This window comes from Miscanthus floridulus, chromosome 4 (genome assembly GCF_019320115.1).
Source record: "Miscanthus floridulus cultivar M001 chromosome 4, ASM1932011v1, whole genome shotgun sequence".
Taxonomy (NCBI): Eukaryota; Viridiplantae; Streptophyta; class Magnoliopsida; order Poales; family Poaceae; genus Miscanthus; species Miscanthus floridulus.
Genome location: NC_089583.1, coordinates 123531774 through 123548776, shown reverse-complemented (window position 1 = coordinate 123548776; position 17003 = coordinate 123531774). Strand labels below are relative to the sequence as shown.

The following is a 17003-nucleotide window of genomic DNA, read 5'->3' as shown; positions in this document are numbered from 1 at the left end:
GTTGACGTGACGACAACTGGGGCGCTGACCGGTGATGTGGCAGGGTCTGCCGCGCCACCGATCTTGACGCGATAGTGACGCGCCCTGATCGGTGGCGCGATAGAGCCGGCTAAAAGGGCCGCGGCCTAGTCCTCGCCTGCCTGCCGCGCCCGCTGCACCTTCGCGCCCGCCGCGCCTGCCCGCCACCTCGCCTGCCCACCGCGCCTACCGCCGGTGCACCGCACGCGCCCGCCGCGCCCGCACGCCGGCGCGCCAGCCCCTCCGGTCGCCCGCCGCGCCCTCCAGCCACTGCACGGCGGCTGCTCGCCGTGCCACGGACGCCCACCGTGCCCACCACCGCCCTCATTGCCACGCCGCCTGCCGAGGCCAGCGCCCGCGCCTCTCGGCCTGGTCTAGCGCGCCGCCTGCCGCGAGGACGAGCGCCGCTTGCCGCAAGGTACCCCCTAGTGTATTTGTTGATTGAATCGACATTGTTAGTATAGTAAGTTAGTAACATAAATAAAGTTAGTATAATTAGTAAAGTATAGTTAGTTTAGTTAGTATAGGCAATATAGTAAGTTAGTATAGATAGTAAAGTTAGTTAGTATAGTTAGTGAGTCTAGTTATACATTAGTTGTTGTAGTTAGCCTTGTATAGATATTAATATTAGATTAGTTAGTATAGTTATAGTTAGAATATGTATTAATATTACTATAGACATTACGTACGACGATTTCGATGAATTGATGAGGTTTCTTGAAATGCTTTTGTAGATGGATTGTTGTGTTAGAGTTTTGTACGGAGAAAGCGTTAGAAGAGAAGATGGTATGTTTGAGGGATATGAAAGAATAATTGGAATGGTTTGATGAACCTCCTAGCTTCAACGACCTTTGTGTCCGTTTGAATGTAAAGTTTGGCGGTGATTTCACACTAAAGGGGAGGTTTGATACTAGGAAGACTAGGGCACACTATGTCCTCATGCCCTTACGCGATACTGCTCACTGATCCCGCTATACTAGGGTGCTCCAAGGTTTCCAATGTGTCCATGACTGAGGTGTGGTGGAGAATGGGTATAGGATGCAGGGTGTCCAGGACGGGCCGTCCATTGACGGTGTTGGAGGCAATGAGCAATAATTGGAGGTCGAAGGGGAAGCAGCTCAGGATAATATGGATTTAGACGGTCAGTTGACGTAGAAGCAGTTTCATTCAAGTCAAGTAGGTTGTATAAGCAATGATTTTGATGTGAACGAGTTCAAACTAGAAGAGGAGGAGCAGGAGGAGGACAGGATCGGTGATGTAGTTAGCAGTGATTCGGACGATTCAGATGGTGACCAGAGAGATAGACATGCTATGCCCACACCGATTGATGCCATGCCAGTACCTGATCATGGTATGCCATTATCAGTACCAACTGAGATTTTGTATGTTATCCAGGCTCAGAGTAGACTAGTCATAGATTTGCTAGCAGATGATACCCCCTATGATTCATGAGGCAGAATTAGCGAAGCACAGCAGTATGTTCCACCACCACCTTACACAGCGACTGAGCTTGAGCAACTAAGGTCGATGAACGTATCTTTCAGGGGCGTTCCGAACTATAGGGATGCCAGCATGACGGATATGGCAGTTTATGACACCGGTCTCCAGATGTGTAGGAAATCATTGTATGACCATGAGAAATAAACCCTAAGAAAGGGGATGATATTCAATACAATGTCAGAGATGAAGCTCTTCCTTCAGGACTATGCTGTGTATCACCATAGGCCGTACAAGCAGCGGAGGACCGGAGGTGTGTGGATGCAAGCCGGCATTTAAGAAGAACAAGGCGGGGGACAGCCGAGGTTGCACTGATGCAGCGACTTCGTCGGAAAATGCGACAGCGGTGACCGTACGGAGGAAATTGGGGTTAGCACAGCGTCGGACGGAGGAGGGAAGCACGAGCGGCGTGGAGTCTTGTGAAACTGGCGCTGCGTGTGGACAGGTGGCGCTGCGTCTCGACGATAAGGACACACACCGACAATCCCTCAAACAAAAAGGAACATACATTGACAACAGTGGTTAAATGTGAAGCATATAGAACTGGAGGTAACTTTGTCAACATAAATAATAGCCAAAGAACATCAGCGGGAAATCTGAATGATATATTAGGTCATTACACCAAGATAAGGCATCTTCATATATTTCAAGATTTCAAAGTCGAATAATTAATTTTTACAAATAATCCAACATAGGACCCAAGACAGTTTTAATATAATGTCAATGAATAATCCTGCTAGTCAATCGAGTTTTCCAGCTTGGTTCTAGCTTGATCTTTCGTGGAGAATATTACTGCTCATTGTACGGCAATCTAACAATATATAATATATTCAAATGTAGTATCTGCAATAACAATCTTCTATTCCACCAAGGCATTGATCATTACCTTATGATGGAACTAGATGATAACCCGCTCGTTGCTACGGGAATTTTGAGTATCATATAGGAGAAAGTTCTATGTGATAAGAAATAGTGAAATCATGAAATAAACATACGCACGTTTTATTTGAGCTTGGATTTGGTGATATATTAGAAAAAAGGTAGATGAATCCACAAAACAATCATGATGGATGCACGTAAATTAATGCCAAGAAATTTGGGAGGATCAAAGATAAATGTTTAATGTTTGAGCATTCATGCAAACTATATTTTGCATTTTCATTCATTTGCGTGTCACAAACTGATATAAATGAGAATCTATACATTGTGTGCAGTACAACACATAAGTTAAAGTTGGCGTTAGTAGTTCCGTTTGCTTGCTTGCATTGGCATTAGTAGTTCCATTTGACTGGAGAAATATGAGGCCTGAGCCAGCAAAGTGAAAGTAGCAGTGGAGTCATAACAAATCCCATAAAATATTCCTGCTATATATGAAAGAGATTGGTACGGCATGTTGAATGGCGACTGAAAACAAATCACATCCTAAATATGCCGGTGATGTTGGAAAACAAAGCAATTAGGATAGGATGTGCCAAACAAACAAAAGATCAAACTCTTGCAGAGTAACTATTAGTAGTAGCATGATAAAATATATACACATTTATGAATGCAGGGAACTCTCACCTTTGAGAATTGGTGAAAATGGACAGTATGGTGTTGCATTACAGTTACACAATAATAGGATAGAGAACTCCCAAGCTTGCTTGACATGGAGTCATGGACGATGGTGCCAAATTGGCTACAATTGAAGGCCAGATCAATGGATAGCCACTCACCAGAGTGGAGGCCGATGCCAGAGATGGCAATGTGAGCAGGCGGATGCATTGGGTTTAAATATGAAGCTGGCCGCGGCTATATGTATCGTCGGTTTGCAAGTGCATTTGTGGCTGTATTGGAGATCATGCATGGGGCATGGAAGGTGAAGAGATTTGTGGTGCTGGGACAGAGAAAAGGCATATGATAATTTGCGGCAGGGATTTCACTCGGAAGAGTTTGTGGCGGGTCCAAATACTTATAATCCTCGTACATTAACGCTTCATGAAGACCAAGACGCTAACGCCTGGCAAGGGAAAGTGGAGGAATGCCAACGAACTGGTTTTGCATGCAGCCTAAAAATAGGAGGGAAGCAATGCGGAATGTGAGCAGATGGAAAATGCATTAACGCTGCATGCAGCCATGCAAAGTAAAGCACGCATTTGCCTGAGAAAAAGCCGCGCCAGCGCCGTAATGTGTAGATGGTTTCTGAAAACTGAAAGGAGGGAGTAATACGTAATGACGTGGCACGCTGAGAAGCTTGAAAAATCTGCTTATGGGGTTCTCCTATTCAGTGGTGGACCCAGAAATTTTATAGAGCCTAGGCGAATATCAAGGTACTAAATAACGTATAGTGAGTTGGTAGCGGATTGGTGTCGAGGTACTAGATCGCGGATAGCGGGTGGTATTGCGGACCTAAGTTCCAATAGCAGCATATGATAATTACATGTAAATTTAAGCATATATATATTATGAATAATAGGTATAAATAGATATTTAACTGTACTCAAAGAACTAAGGTTTTACATACTTAAATTAAGAAAAAAAAACATGGTATTCCATAAGGCCTTGTTTGGATGTTTATGTATCTACCTTAATCCATGTGTGTTGGGGTGGATTAACACACGTGGATTGAGGTGAATAGAGCATTCAAACAAGTCCTAAATCATCATATAGCAGAGTTTATAAAGAATAGATTATGAGAGTCATAAATGGTGGCAATTTGTAGCTAGAAAATAGATAAACATGCCCTATGAAACTAAAATTAATTATACGTTGAATTGCTAAAAAAAATTCCCAATATATATTATGTAAGCTCGTAGGTATAGGCTGGCTGCATTTTTTAGTCTTGAGTTCTGAAACTGACCAATAATGATAACTTAATTATTAAGCACAAAGTCAATTATTAATTAGTACTAGCAACTAGCTACATGCATGGTGTCTGAGTTTGCGCTGCATGACTATCACTCCGTGAGACTTTTGATGAGAAGAAGCTGAATCGAGTGTGCAGTGTGCTGACACGTACAGTGCAGGCTGCAGCGGTGGTGCACTGAGCAGAGCCCGGGCAGGCGCCCAGGGTCGCCCGGCTCTGGGTCCGCTCGTGGGATATAGTAGATACACTCATCAAAACGATCAGAATCCCCTTCAGTGAGACCCTGTGTCCTTACATGCATGTTCATTATAATGAAATAACAGGATCATTGATTATTTGAGTTTCTAATTGTGTTGATAATATCTGAGAGAGCCAGACTAGGTGAAATGTACATGTCTTTCACCAATGCAGGAAAAGAAAAAGCAATTAACTCCCCAAACAAATTATGCAAATTGAACTTGTAATGCTACCGTACTCTGTTTGCAAATGAAAGATAAAAAAAGGTCTAGGACGTATTTATTTCTTGGAAGGGTCCGAAAACACAATGCCTGTCTAAAACGTAGATCAGAGGTAAACATCTTACTTAGACAGGGAAAATTGTTGATGTACCTCACCCTAGATCATCATTCGGTCCATGGAAGATCATATAGAGTCGAAAATAAAGTCCAGATCTTATACACAATGAGATGTTATGCAAACAAACTAAAATAAAGTGCATGTCTACACGATGAGAAATTGACTCACGAGCTCCACGTCAAGGGAAGCTGGCCAAGCTCATCCACCCACTGGCAGTCATGTCCGAGCTTGCCTTGTGTCGCAGCCGCCCAAGGTGTTTTTTTTTTATTTTAACACTTTAGAAACTAATTTTAAATCTAATACGATTGAGTTTTTTTTAAACTAATATTTTAGGCCGCACCTATTGCCCTAGCGTGGCCAAATGCCTGTGCCGCGCCATGCATGGTGGCGTGACAGAGGGCTGACGTGGCGGCAACCGGAATCGCCGACCGCTGACGGAGCAAGGCCTGCCGCGTCCTGATCCGTGGCGTGACAGAGCCGAATAAAACCCCCGCCGCGGCCTACGAACGCCAGTGGCCGAGCAGCCGCCGTTGCCCAAGCAGCGCAGCAAGGCCGCCGCGGCCGCGTCCACCCGCGCCAGCCAGCCCACCGCCGAGCACGGTACTCCCCTAATAAAGTTAGTAAAATTATTAAAGTATAGTTAGTAAAGTTAGTTAGTTTAGTTAGTATAGGTAATATAGTAAGTTAGTATAGACAGTAAAGTTAGGTAGTTTAGTTAGTATATTTATTGAGTCTAGTTATATATTGGATTTAGTCTAATTAGTTGTTGTATTTGGCCTTGTATAGATGTTAATATTAGATTAGTTAGTATAGTTATAGTTAAAATATATATTAATATTACTATGGATATTGCGTACGACGATTTCGACGACTTGATGAAGTTTCTTGAAATGCTTTTGCAGATGGATTGTTGTGTTAGAGTTTTGTATAGAGGAAGTGTTAGGAGAGAGGATGGTATGTTTGAGGATATGGAAGAAGAATTGGAATGGTTTGATGAACCTCCTAGCTTCAACGACCTTTGTGTCCGTTTGAATGCAAAGTTTAGCGATGATTTCACACTGAAGGGGAGGTTTGATACTGGGAAGACTAGGGCACACTATGTCCTCATGCCCTTGCGCGGCCCTGCTCACTGGTCCCGCTACACTAGGGTTCTCCAAGGTTCTAATATGCACATGGCTGAGGTGGTGGTGGAGAATGAGTACATGATGCAGGGTGTTCAGGACAACCTATCCATTGACGGTGTTGGAGGCAATGAGCAAGAATTGAGGGTCGAAGGGGAAGCAAGTTAGGGTAACATGGATTTGGATGGTCAGTTGACCCAGAAGCAGTTTCATTTAACTGCAGTAGGTTGTATAAGTAATGACTTCGATGTGAATGATTTTGAATGGGAAGAGGAGGAGCAGGAGGAGGAGGACAGGATCGGTGATGTAGTTAGCAGTGATTCAGACGATTCTGATGATGACCAAGGAGGTACAGATGTTATGCCAACACCGGTTGATGCCATGCTAGTACCGATTTATACTATGCCATTACCAGTACCAACTAAGGTTTTGCATGGTGTCCAGGCTCAGGGTAGACTAGTCACAGATTTGGCTGCAGATGATACCCCCTATGATTCATGGGCTAGAATTAGCGAAGCGCAGCAGTATGTTCCACCACCACCTTACATAGCGACTGAGCTTGAGCAACTAAGGTCAAAGAATGTACCTTTCATGGGCGTTCTGAACTATAGGGATGTCAGCATAATAGATATGGTAGTTTGTGACACCGGTCTCCAGATATGTAGGAATTCATTGTATAACCATGAGAAAGAAACCTTTAGGAAGGGGATGATATTCAACACAATGTCAGAGATGAAACTTTTCCTTTTGGACTATGTTGTGTACCATCATAGGCCGTACACCGTCACTCATTTGGACCAGGAGTTGACGTACCACGTGATATGCAAAAACGGTTGTATGTGGAGGTTAAATGCATGAAAGAGACAGAGTGATGGCAAGTAGAGGATAACTAAAGTTGTCGAACCCCACACTTGCCTAGATAATAGGAGAAAGGAAAATCATCATCAGCTCACTGCACGTTACCTTACCCGTCATATATTGGGGCTCGTTGATGATAATAATGACATCTCGGTGTCTTCTTTACAACAGTCCATATCTAGATTCGTTAGGTACGATGTGACGTACAGAAAGGCTTGATGTGCTAAGCAAATTGCTCTAGCGATTCGATGGGATACTTGAGAGGAAGCATACAACAGGGTGCGCCGCATCTTATGTGCAATGCATTACTACAACCCTGGCTTGAAATGGGTTGTGGACACCGGAGGGATGTTTTTTTGGGACCCATTGAGGCATGTCCTCTATAGTGTGTTCTGGTTGTTCGTACAAACGGAACATGCATTCCCGTTTTGTCGGCCAGTCGTATTTGTTGATGGCACTTTCCTAACAAGAAAGTACATGGGCACCTTGATGATGGTTACTACTGTTGATTCTGAGGACTAGATAGTACCCATGGCTTTTGCTTTGGTAGAGGGAGAGAACAATGAATCGTGATCATGGTTCATGCGGCTTCTACGTGTGCAAGTGCTTGGCCCAACTCGCACTATATGTTTGATCTCGGACCGTCACACAGGGCTTCTTAATGCTGCAGCTGAGCATATAGATGGGTTCCCGCCTCTAGTACATAGATGGTGCATGAGACACTTTGCCGCTAATTTCTGGCGGTGTCAGCGAAAGCAGGAGGTATGTGACAAGGTAAAGGCTCTATGTTGTGTACATATAGAGCACTAGTTCAAGGAGACAAAGAGAGAACTAAACAAGATGGTAAATGCAGCGGAAAAGTCCTGGTTAGAGGCGCAGATGGAACAGAAGGCTCAGTGGGCGTTAGCATATGACGAGGGGGGTTTTAGGTATGACATCATGACCACTAACTCCTCAGAGTCCTTCAACTATGTATTCACTGGAGTTCAATCGTTGCCTGTGTTTGGAATTGTTGAGTTCTCATTTCGTAAGTGCAATGAATATTTTGTGAAGAGGTGGGAACTTGCACAGAGGAATATAGCTGAGCAGGGGCATTTTAGAAAGGCTGGAGCCAAACATTTGAAGGAGGCAGAATAATTGGCCAAGCAGCACACCGCCGAGCCTTATGGACCCGCTGCCATATCTTTAGTGTACAGGGCAAGGGTGGCATAAGCTTGGGCGGCAAACGTTATGGTGGACAAAACTACCGAGTTGATCTTGAAAAGGTAGAGTGCAGTTGCAATGTCCCTTAGATCATGCATGCCCCTTGCTCTCATATGATCATGACCTACAGGGTTTGCGGGTACAACTATGAGGATCTACCATATATGTCACCCTTGTATCTCCGTTCGAACACCGTTAGTATTTGGGAGATGAGCTTCGAGCCATACCTTGATCCGACACAGTGGTGAAAGGTCCTTGTTTGGTTTTGGTAATTGAGTGACAACCTAGGTGGACTAATTGTGTTTATGTGAGATACATAGGTGATTAGTCCACAGGTACATGTGTGTGAGCAACATATGCCATGGAGGTGAAAATGGCTTGGAGATGTTGCGAAGCTCACACATGTGATGATGAAGGAGCCTAAATGCACATGAGACATGACATTGAGTCATGTGATCAAGGTGGAGAAAATCAAGACAAGACTTGGCTTGATGGACCGGTTGCAAGCGTGAAGGGCAAGTCGAAGGCTGTGGAGTGATGGACCACGTGGCGGTGAAGCTTGAGCAAGACTTGGCGCTGATGGACGATGGCAACGGTGAAGAGCAAGTAGAGTCAAGATCGATGAACCAATATGATCATGTGATGATATGAAGTGGATCATATCATTGTTGATCGTGTTGGTGCATGTGTTGCATCGACATTGAAGGAGATGGAATAGAATGCGCAAGGCAAAGGTATAACCTAGGGCATTTCATTTCACCGGTCATAGGTGTGTAGAGAAGTTTATGACCGGGTTTAGGATAGATGGCCGTACTATCAAGAGGGGCAAACTTGTTTGCATATCGGTCATCTAGTGCCACTCGAGTGATCTAACTTTGCATTGTCGCTAGGATCGAGTGGCGTGGCAAGTTGAGTGGCTAACATCCTTTGGGAAATGATTGTGAAAATGCTAACACACATACACATGGTGGTGTACACTTGATGGTGTTGGCACATTTACAAAGGAGGTGGTGTTTGCAGGGTTGAGATGGGTTTGGGTCCCTCTCTCCCTCCCGCCGAGCTTGCGAGGCGGGATTCGGCGCTTTCGGGAAAATGGAATGCCTATTTTCTATTGCGCCGGATGCAAATTCTTGTGGTTAGCACACTTGAGCAAGGGTGAAGAGAATGGAGAAGATGACCGGACACTGGATCTGAATGCACCGGACGCTGGAAGGCTGTGTCCGGTCAGGCTGACGTACGGTGACGCAGTAGCTGGAGAGTGACCGGACGTTGGCTGCGTCCGATCGTGTTCGACTGAACGCGTCCGGTCATGCTCAGGAGCTTACTGGAAACGACCGGACGCTGAGGGTCCAGCGTCCGGTCAGTTATAGTTGCTGTGTCCGGTCAGGTCAAGTGACCGTTGGAATCGGGACACGTGGTCGTCTACGAGCGACCGGACGCTGAGGTCTAGCGTCCGGTCAACACGACCGGAGCGTCCAGTCGGCCCGACCGTTGCCCAGTGAAGGGGTAACGGCTAGTTTAGCCCTTGGGGCTATAAATAGAAGTGGCCTTCGGCCATGGCTGGGTAGGAGCACCTCAAGGGACTTAGTGTCCATGCTTATGAGTGCTTGGGAGCCCTCCATCACACATATGCTTGATAGTGATCATTCGATTGTGTGAGTGAGCGATTCTAGTGCGATTGCATCATGAGGTTGCATCGAGTGGCACTAGGTGATCGAGTTGCAAGCCGGTGGTGCTTGTTACTCTTGGAGGTTGCCACCTCCTAGACGGCTTGGTGGTGGTCTCCGTCGAAGCGCGCAAGAAGCTTGTGCGGCGCTCCGGAGAAGTGCTTGTGAGGGGCATTGTGCTCGCCCCGCGGGAGCCGCGAAGAGCAACTCTAGTAAAGCGTGTCATTGAGCTACCCTCACTCAAGGGGTAGGTTCTTGCGGCGCCCGACGTGTGGGCTTAGCGGGTGATGCTAATTAGCCGCCGAACCACCAAGTGAGCGGTCGACACAACGGGGACTAGCGTGTTGGCAAACACGTGAACCTCGGGAGAAAAATCATCGTGTCAACCTTGTTCTTCCCGTTGGTTTGCATCCCCATTACACAAGCTTGCAATTACTTTTATACATATTAAGCTTGTGTAGTTGCTCTTGTAATTAGATAGCTTGTGTAGCTTGCTAATTACCTTCTTGCTTGTGTATCATAGAAGTAGCTCCTTTGCGTGGCTAATTTGGTTTTAGTAACCTTGTTAGTCACATTGCTTAGTTTGTGTAACTAAGTATTTGCGCTTTCTAATTAGGCATTGGTTGCCTTGTTATTAAGCATTGCTAGTGAGCTTAGTTAGCTTTGTGCTTTTGCTTACTAGCATGTGTAGGAGCTCCCTTGTCACTTAAAGTACTAGTGGTATAGGTTTGTGTAACCTTGCTCCTAGAATTGTTTAGGAGAGCTCTAGCTAGCCCAGCACCTTTATTGCTTAATTGTTATCTTTGCAAGGTGCTAGTGAACATATATAGTGGGGTGTAGTCTTGGCTACACCGTTAGTTTAAATTCTGCATTTGTATCGGTTAGCCGATACGATTAAGTTTTAGAAAAGACTATTCACCCCCCCTCTAGTCGCTATCTCGACCCTTCAAGTGGCCACCTTATGATGGTTGTGACTACGTGCCTAAAGATGGCAATGGGGCTCCGATACTCAATACCCGATGGGTATTTGATCCATTAGGGGGGCGGGGATGGAATCATATCTTTACCCGTGGGCATCTAAATAGGTAAGAATCCATCCCCGACGGGTATAGCGGGTACGAGAACGTTCCTTAGTTACCCATCCCCGTTACCCGTTGGGGAACCCGATTATTTGAGCTGTCATGCGAGTATTAGGCCCAAAGAAGCTCAACATAGATATTTTGGCCCAAATCTAAACAATCATATATATAGTTTGTGTGTTTTAGGAACCCTAGTTCAATTTTTCCTCACCATCTCCTCCAGCAGCACAAGCACGCCTACCTCACGAGCGCTCGTGCCCCTCGCTTCCTCAGTTCGGTCTCTCTGCCACCTTTGCTCGTCCTCCTTGCAACCTCGCTCCTTCTCCTTGGCATCTCCGAGACTCCGACACTTATACTTGGGTGAAGAAGAAATGTCTCTGATTGCAAAGCTGCGACCCCAAGTGTTCTTGTTTATCGGGTATGCAGTACCCGTTGGGTATCTGTTACCCGATCAATGCCCGACGGGTACGGGGATGAGTAAGAATCTATACCCGAGACAGTTAATGGGGACGGGGATGAGGACGGGATGAATTCTCCGTAGCGGGGAAGAGAACATTCCGGCGATACCGAAGAGTACATCCCCGTTGTCATCCTTATACGTGCCGCAGGGAAGGGTAGGAGGAAGAAGAAGCGACTCAAGGGGGACACGGATGCTATGAGAGGGTACGGTGAAGACATGTACGGCGGGGGAGACTTCAACGAGACCCGTGGCAGGAATCTTTGCTCCGTTTGTAAATAATATGGTCACAAGGCTAGCCGACATAGAAGACGAGGGCAGCAGGTGATTTCATATTATGTTTATACTGCATAACAAGTAGTTCAAATTTTGCAATGCTACATAATGTTAATCTGAATATTATTAATTTGAATACTCTAACCATTTTTTATCAATTTATAACAGGATGACCCTCCCACGCCGCACCAGTTGTACCCCCTTCTTGAGGTGAAGTACGACGACCCCCTTCTTCCACCAGACGACGAGGTTTTCAAGAGGCGCTCGAGGGATCCTTACATTCCTGGGACTTAGTTCATTACGTCGAACTTATGTCGAACGAATATTGTCACCAAAAACTTGCAGACTCATAAACCAATGAAAATGTTATGTGACAACTTGTCGTCTATTTATTTACTTCATGTTCGTTTTAACTTGCGCACGGTCGCGGCACCACTTGTAGTTTTGTACAGCACCGACAACAACTTGTAGTTTTGTACAGCACTGACGCGCCGTGTAGTATGGCGTGGCACTGACACGCCATGGACTCTAGTGCGGCCGAACTTGGGCTATGGCATGGCCGAACCAGTGGGCTATGGTGCTGTATTCGAGACAATTTCACCCGATTACGTTCATTTTAGAAATTTTGAACGCATGATACAAACAGATGTGATCACTTAAGATCGATCATGGGTAATTCAAGTACATGACACATGGGTACAATATATCAGTAGTTCAAATGGAATATAAGACAACACAATAGAATTTCTACTACATAGCTACATTGATCATTAATAAAGCATGGAACTAACAGTCGGCATAATTAAAAACCCTCAGTCAGAAACATACTGAGTAAGCAACTCGTCGTTCGAGTATCAATCCTCAACCACAACCCTATTGCTATGGCTAGGCTCACCTGCATTGCCCTGATCTGCCTTTTGCCTGTAGTAAGCGACCTTCGCTTCATCTGCGGCCTCTACAGCCTGAGTGAAGAACGCGTCGTCATCCTCCTCCGCCTGTAAGTCTACCTCTGCTAGAGCGATGAGCTCGCTCAGTCTGTCAGTGTCGTCCTCAGCCTCCTCTGCCTACAAGCCCACCTCTGCTAGAGCGATGAACTCGCTCAGTCTACCAATATCGTCTTCAGCCTTATCCGCCTGCAAACCCGCCTCTGCTAGAGCAATGAGATCGTTGAGTCTAGCAGTGTCGTCCTCATCCTCGTCCCCTCTCATCAGACAACACAATCGGTGATTTAACAGTACGGCCAGCTCGCTTCCTGTGCTCATCTAACTTCTTTTCCTCGTACCTTGCACGAGCCACCTCTACAACATGGTCCTCACTGTATTCAATCCCTTCATGTATAAAATGCAATCAGTTAGCAACGCGACTATATTACATTTAAAATCAGACAACGGAAAAAAGGCGTCGAAGTACTCACTGGCACATAATGAAACAACATGCTCGTTCAAGACCTACATCTGTACTCTTGTCTCCTCCCTTGCCTTCTTCCTTGCCCTCTCCTCCTCTAATGTCATCCGTCTCTCCAATCCTCATTTGACAAGCCCAACGTCGATCGGGTTACAAATACCGCGCTGTCTAACAAACTCACGCATCTTATCTTTGTGATGTTTAACGAAAAGGTTGACGTAGTCAGGTCCATATCCCATCTTTCGTGCAATTACTTGCTTCCCCTTCAGTTCATCCAAGAGCTTAGCTTGACCCCGTTGCGACAGGGGCATCTTTGCTAGACTCGTCGGAGTACAATTCTCTAGGATGACCCCGTTTTCACCATAACTGCTCCCGAAACATATCTTCCATCTAATAAAACGGTTCAAATTAAACATCAATCAAAACAACGCAAATTAATGTAAAATATAATCATTTGCGATGCAACTAAAATAATATAACCGACAATTATAGCAACAAAAATATACATGGTAAACATACTTCTAACTAAATAATTAACCTTAACATTGACAAAATCAAACTAATATCTCCCTTCAAACTGTAGACCATAGTTCCCAAACATAATTTTCCTCCTAAACTTAGCTCCCATTCATAATATACTATCCACCATTCAAACGAAAATAAAATGTATGTCATTACCTTGCACGAGGACGAGGAGGGAGTGAGGTGGCCGAGGAATGGAAGGGAAGGGAGGGAGGCGGCAATGGAGGGCCGAGCGGGCACTAGGCTGCCGGCGTTCGTGGCGTGGCGACCGACGTGCTCGGCGGCGGGCTGGCGTGGGCGGACGCGGGCGCGGTGGCCAGATGGCCTTGCTGCTCGACAGCGGGACTGGCGGCGAGGGTTTTATTCGGCTCTGCCGCGCCACGGATCAGGGCGCGGCAGTGCCGCGCCAAGATCGGTGGCGCGGCAGGCCCTGCCCCGTCAGCGGTCGGCGATTCCGGTCGTCGCCACATCAGCTCTCTATCGCGCCACCATACATGGCGTGGCGCAGGCATTTGGCCACGCCAGGGCAATAGGCACGGCCAAAAGTGTTAGTTTAAAAAACCCGACCGTGTTAGATTTAAAATTAGTTTCCAAAAAGTGTTAAAATTAAAAAAATCCCCAAGGTCGTCCTTTGCTTGCGGCCTCTCGAGTTGCGAGCTCGTCCTCCGCCTGTAGCCTTCCAAGCTTATCCTCTGCCCGAGCTCACACTGCAGATGTGCCCTCCGCTAGGCCAAGGCGATGCACCCACGACAAAAGAGACAAAGAGTAGGGATGAAAATGGATCGGAGCGGATAATGCTTTTCTTGTATCCTAATCCGTTTTTCTTTGTCGGATTCGGATTGGAGCGGATAATACTCGGATATGGATGCGAATATAGATTTTTTAGATGTCGGAACTAGTATGGATATGGAGCGGAAGCGGATTGGATACGGATTTAAATCGTCGAGTAATATGTGCATACTTAAAGAATTTTATACTTGTCAAAAAATTATTTGTAAAGATTTAATAGCAAGTAGTAGACAATAATCATATATTGCATTCCATGTTGTGGCTATCACACCGACAAAATTAACATTTAACAAGTTATCCTCACTCACAAATGATAAGTTATTAGCCAATATGTAATATCAGCAAGCAAGATCTCAATTCAAAATTTATAACGTCAAACAATAACATCACAAACTAGTAGTTCTTAACTAACAAACTTTTTTAAAAATCCTAATTTTTTCTAGGTTTTAGTCTAGGAAGAGAATTATCGGATATCCTATTCTAAACATCGGATAATCCGCATAGAATTTGCAGATAATCCATATCCTTCGGATTTTGCCGATTCCATATGGTATCCTACATCCGCACAGAATTGGATTCGGATTATCCGTATCCACGCGGATATTAAAAGTTCCTCTCCATATCCTTAAAACTCGGATTCAGTTCGGATCGGGGCGGAGAATTATCCGCACCACTTTCACCCGTAACAAAGAGTGAGACGGAGGAACATGACTTGAACAGAGACGAGGATGCCCCCTGTGAGGGAAATGAGACGGCTCTGTCTTTGGTCGCCCCAAAACCAGACAACATCAAATTAGGAATCGCTCATCCCATTTTTTATCAGCCTCCAAACCAAACATACAGTAAGTGAATGGCAACTAAAAAAAAGGAAGCATGAGTACAAATTATTTTTGTAGTAGTTATTGACTTGGTTTAAATAGGATGTTATTATCTACATCTATTGTGAGGTTAGAAAGGTGAAAGGTTAGCCATACGTGTGTGTGCCAAGTTGTGATGAACACATGGCTTGGGTTCGGCTAGCCACGGCCCACAACACGACATGAGTGGTGTGGTGCTACTGAAAGTTCTGTAGCTTTTAACTAAGTAGGAGACGAGGGACGAAAGAAGAGTAGGAGTGAGAGGTGACGAACCAAAGGATGGAAGAAGAGAGGTGAGAGTGAAGGAAAAAGGGTCAAAGTAAGTGATAAAAGAATAGAGGTGTGAGTGGTGATGGATCCCGACAGATGAAGGGGAAAAAATCATACTTTAATATTAGGTATAGGTAAATAAATTGGATCCGATCAAGATCTATCTCTCTGAGTTTGTGCTACCTTTATGGCACACAGAATCTTAGCATAAAAAAGATGGGCTTACACCACAATGCCAATATGCGTGCTATAGTTTTCGTCTCATACAATGTATGATTTGCTTGCACCACAATGCCAATATGTATGTTATAGTGTTCCTCTCATGCTATGGCGGACAGGCCAAAGAGGGCTATGGCTCTTCCTTGTTGATTGAAAACTCCCTTGGGTAGTTGTTAAATTGATTATTAATAAAATTAATAAATTTGCATATTAAGTAAGAAATTAGTGTTGATGGCCTCCCCTTTTTTTGCCATCAAGCTCCGCCGCTGCTCTCATGTAATGTATGATTTGCTTGCACACAGTGCGAACATGTGTGCTATAGTATTCCTCTCATGTAATGTATGATCTGTTACCATATAGTCCCCAACTCCCCACTCCCATTGTGTGTGTCATCGCGTTCCTCACATGCAATGCATGATTTGCGTGCACACATGATTCCTCCTACAAATAACACCCTACACCCGTAAGACATCAAAGTGGCTGTAGTTTAGTGGTAAGAATTCTACGTTGTGGCCGTAGAGACCTGGGCTCGAATCCCAGCAGCCACACGGTAGATTTTGTATTTTTTTCCCTTTTTTCTGCAAGCAATATCTCGGTTTTTCCCCTACTAACATGATTTCCTGTCAACGATATTTCGTTTTTTCGCTGCTAATATTATTTCGTGTTTAAGAGAAGTATATAAAGCATTTTTTCTGTCAGTCTATTAACGCGAAGAGAGGCAGAGAAAAACCGAAATTGACTTTGGTAGAGGCAATAAAATAATATTTGAAAGGATGGAATATACTTAAAGACTTAGCTTTAGATAGGAGTGCTTAGAAAATAGTCATTCACGTGTCTGAACCTTGATGGCTTCTGCTGGGTTTTAACTCTAGCCTACCAAACTTGTTTGGGACTTAAAGACTTTGTTGTTGTTATTGTTGTTGTTTTTTCTGCCAAAAATATTTCGTTTTTCCTTGCCAACAAGAGTTCTGCCAACATTATTTCGTTTCTTTTCTTTTTTTCCCCTTGCCAACAGTATTTCGTTTAGGAGGAGTATATAAAATATTTTGTTTTTCCTTTTTTTTCTGCCAACAATATTTTGTTCGCAGGTCAGCTAATCAGCAAACGACCACTAGGATATTTTCGGCACTTGTGCTTTTCTTCTTCTTTTTTTGGGAAAAAGAATATTCTCGGCACTTGTTTTTTAGAAAGTTACAAAAGTAATCCCAGGCCCATCACTTTTATTTTCAAAAAAAATCATAACTTTTTGTTTTTTTTGGAAAGTTACAAAGGTGTACTCATAAATTTTATGCATGTTGCTTTTTGTCGACAAAACTTATGACCATATTTTTTTTAGAAAGTTGTA

At 44.7% G+C, this 17003-nt stretch overlaps 1 non-coding gene across 1 annotated transcript; it reads left to right on the top strand.

Moving 5' to 3' along the window:
- Positions 1-16134: 16134 nt before the first annotated feature.
- TRNAH-GUG (transfer RNA histidin (anticodon GUG)) lies at positions 16135-16206 on the top strand. The gene has a single exon. It is a non-coding gene; the product is annotated as a tRNA-His (tRNA).
- Positions 16207-17003: the final 797 nt, after the last annotated feature.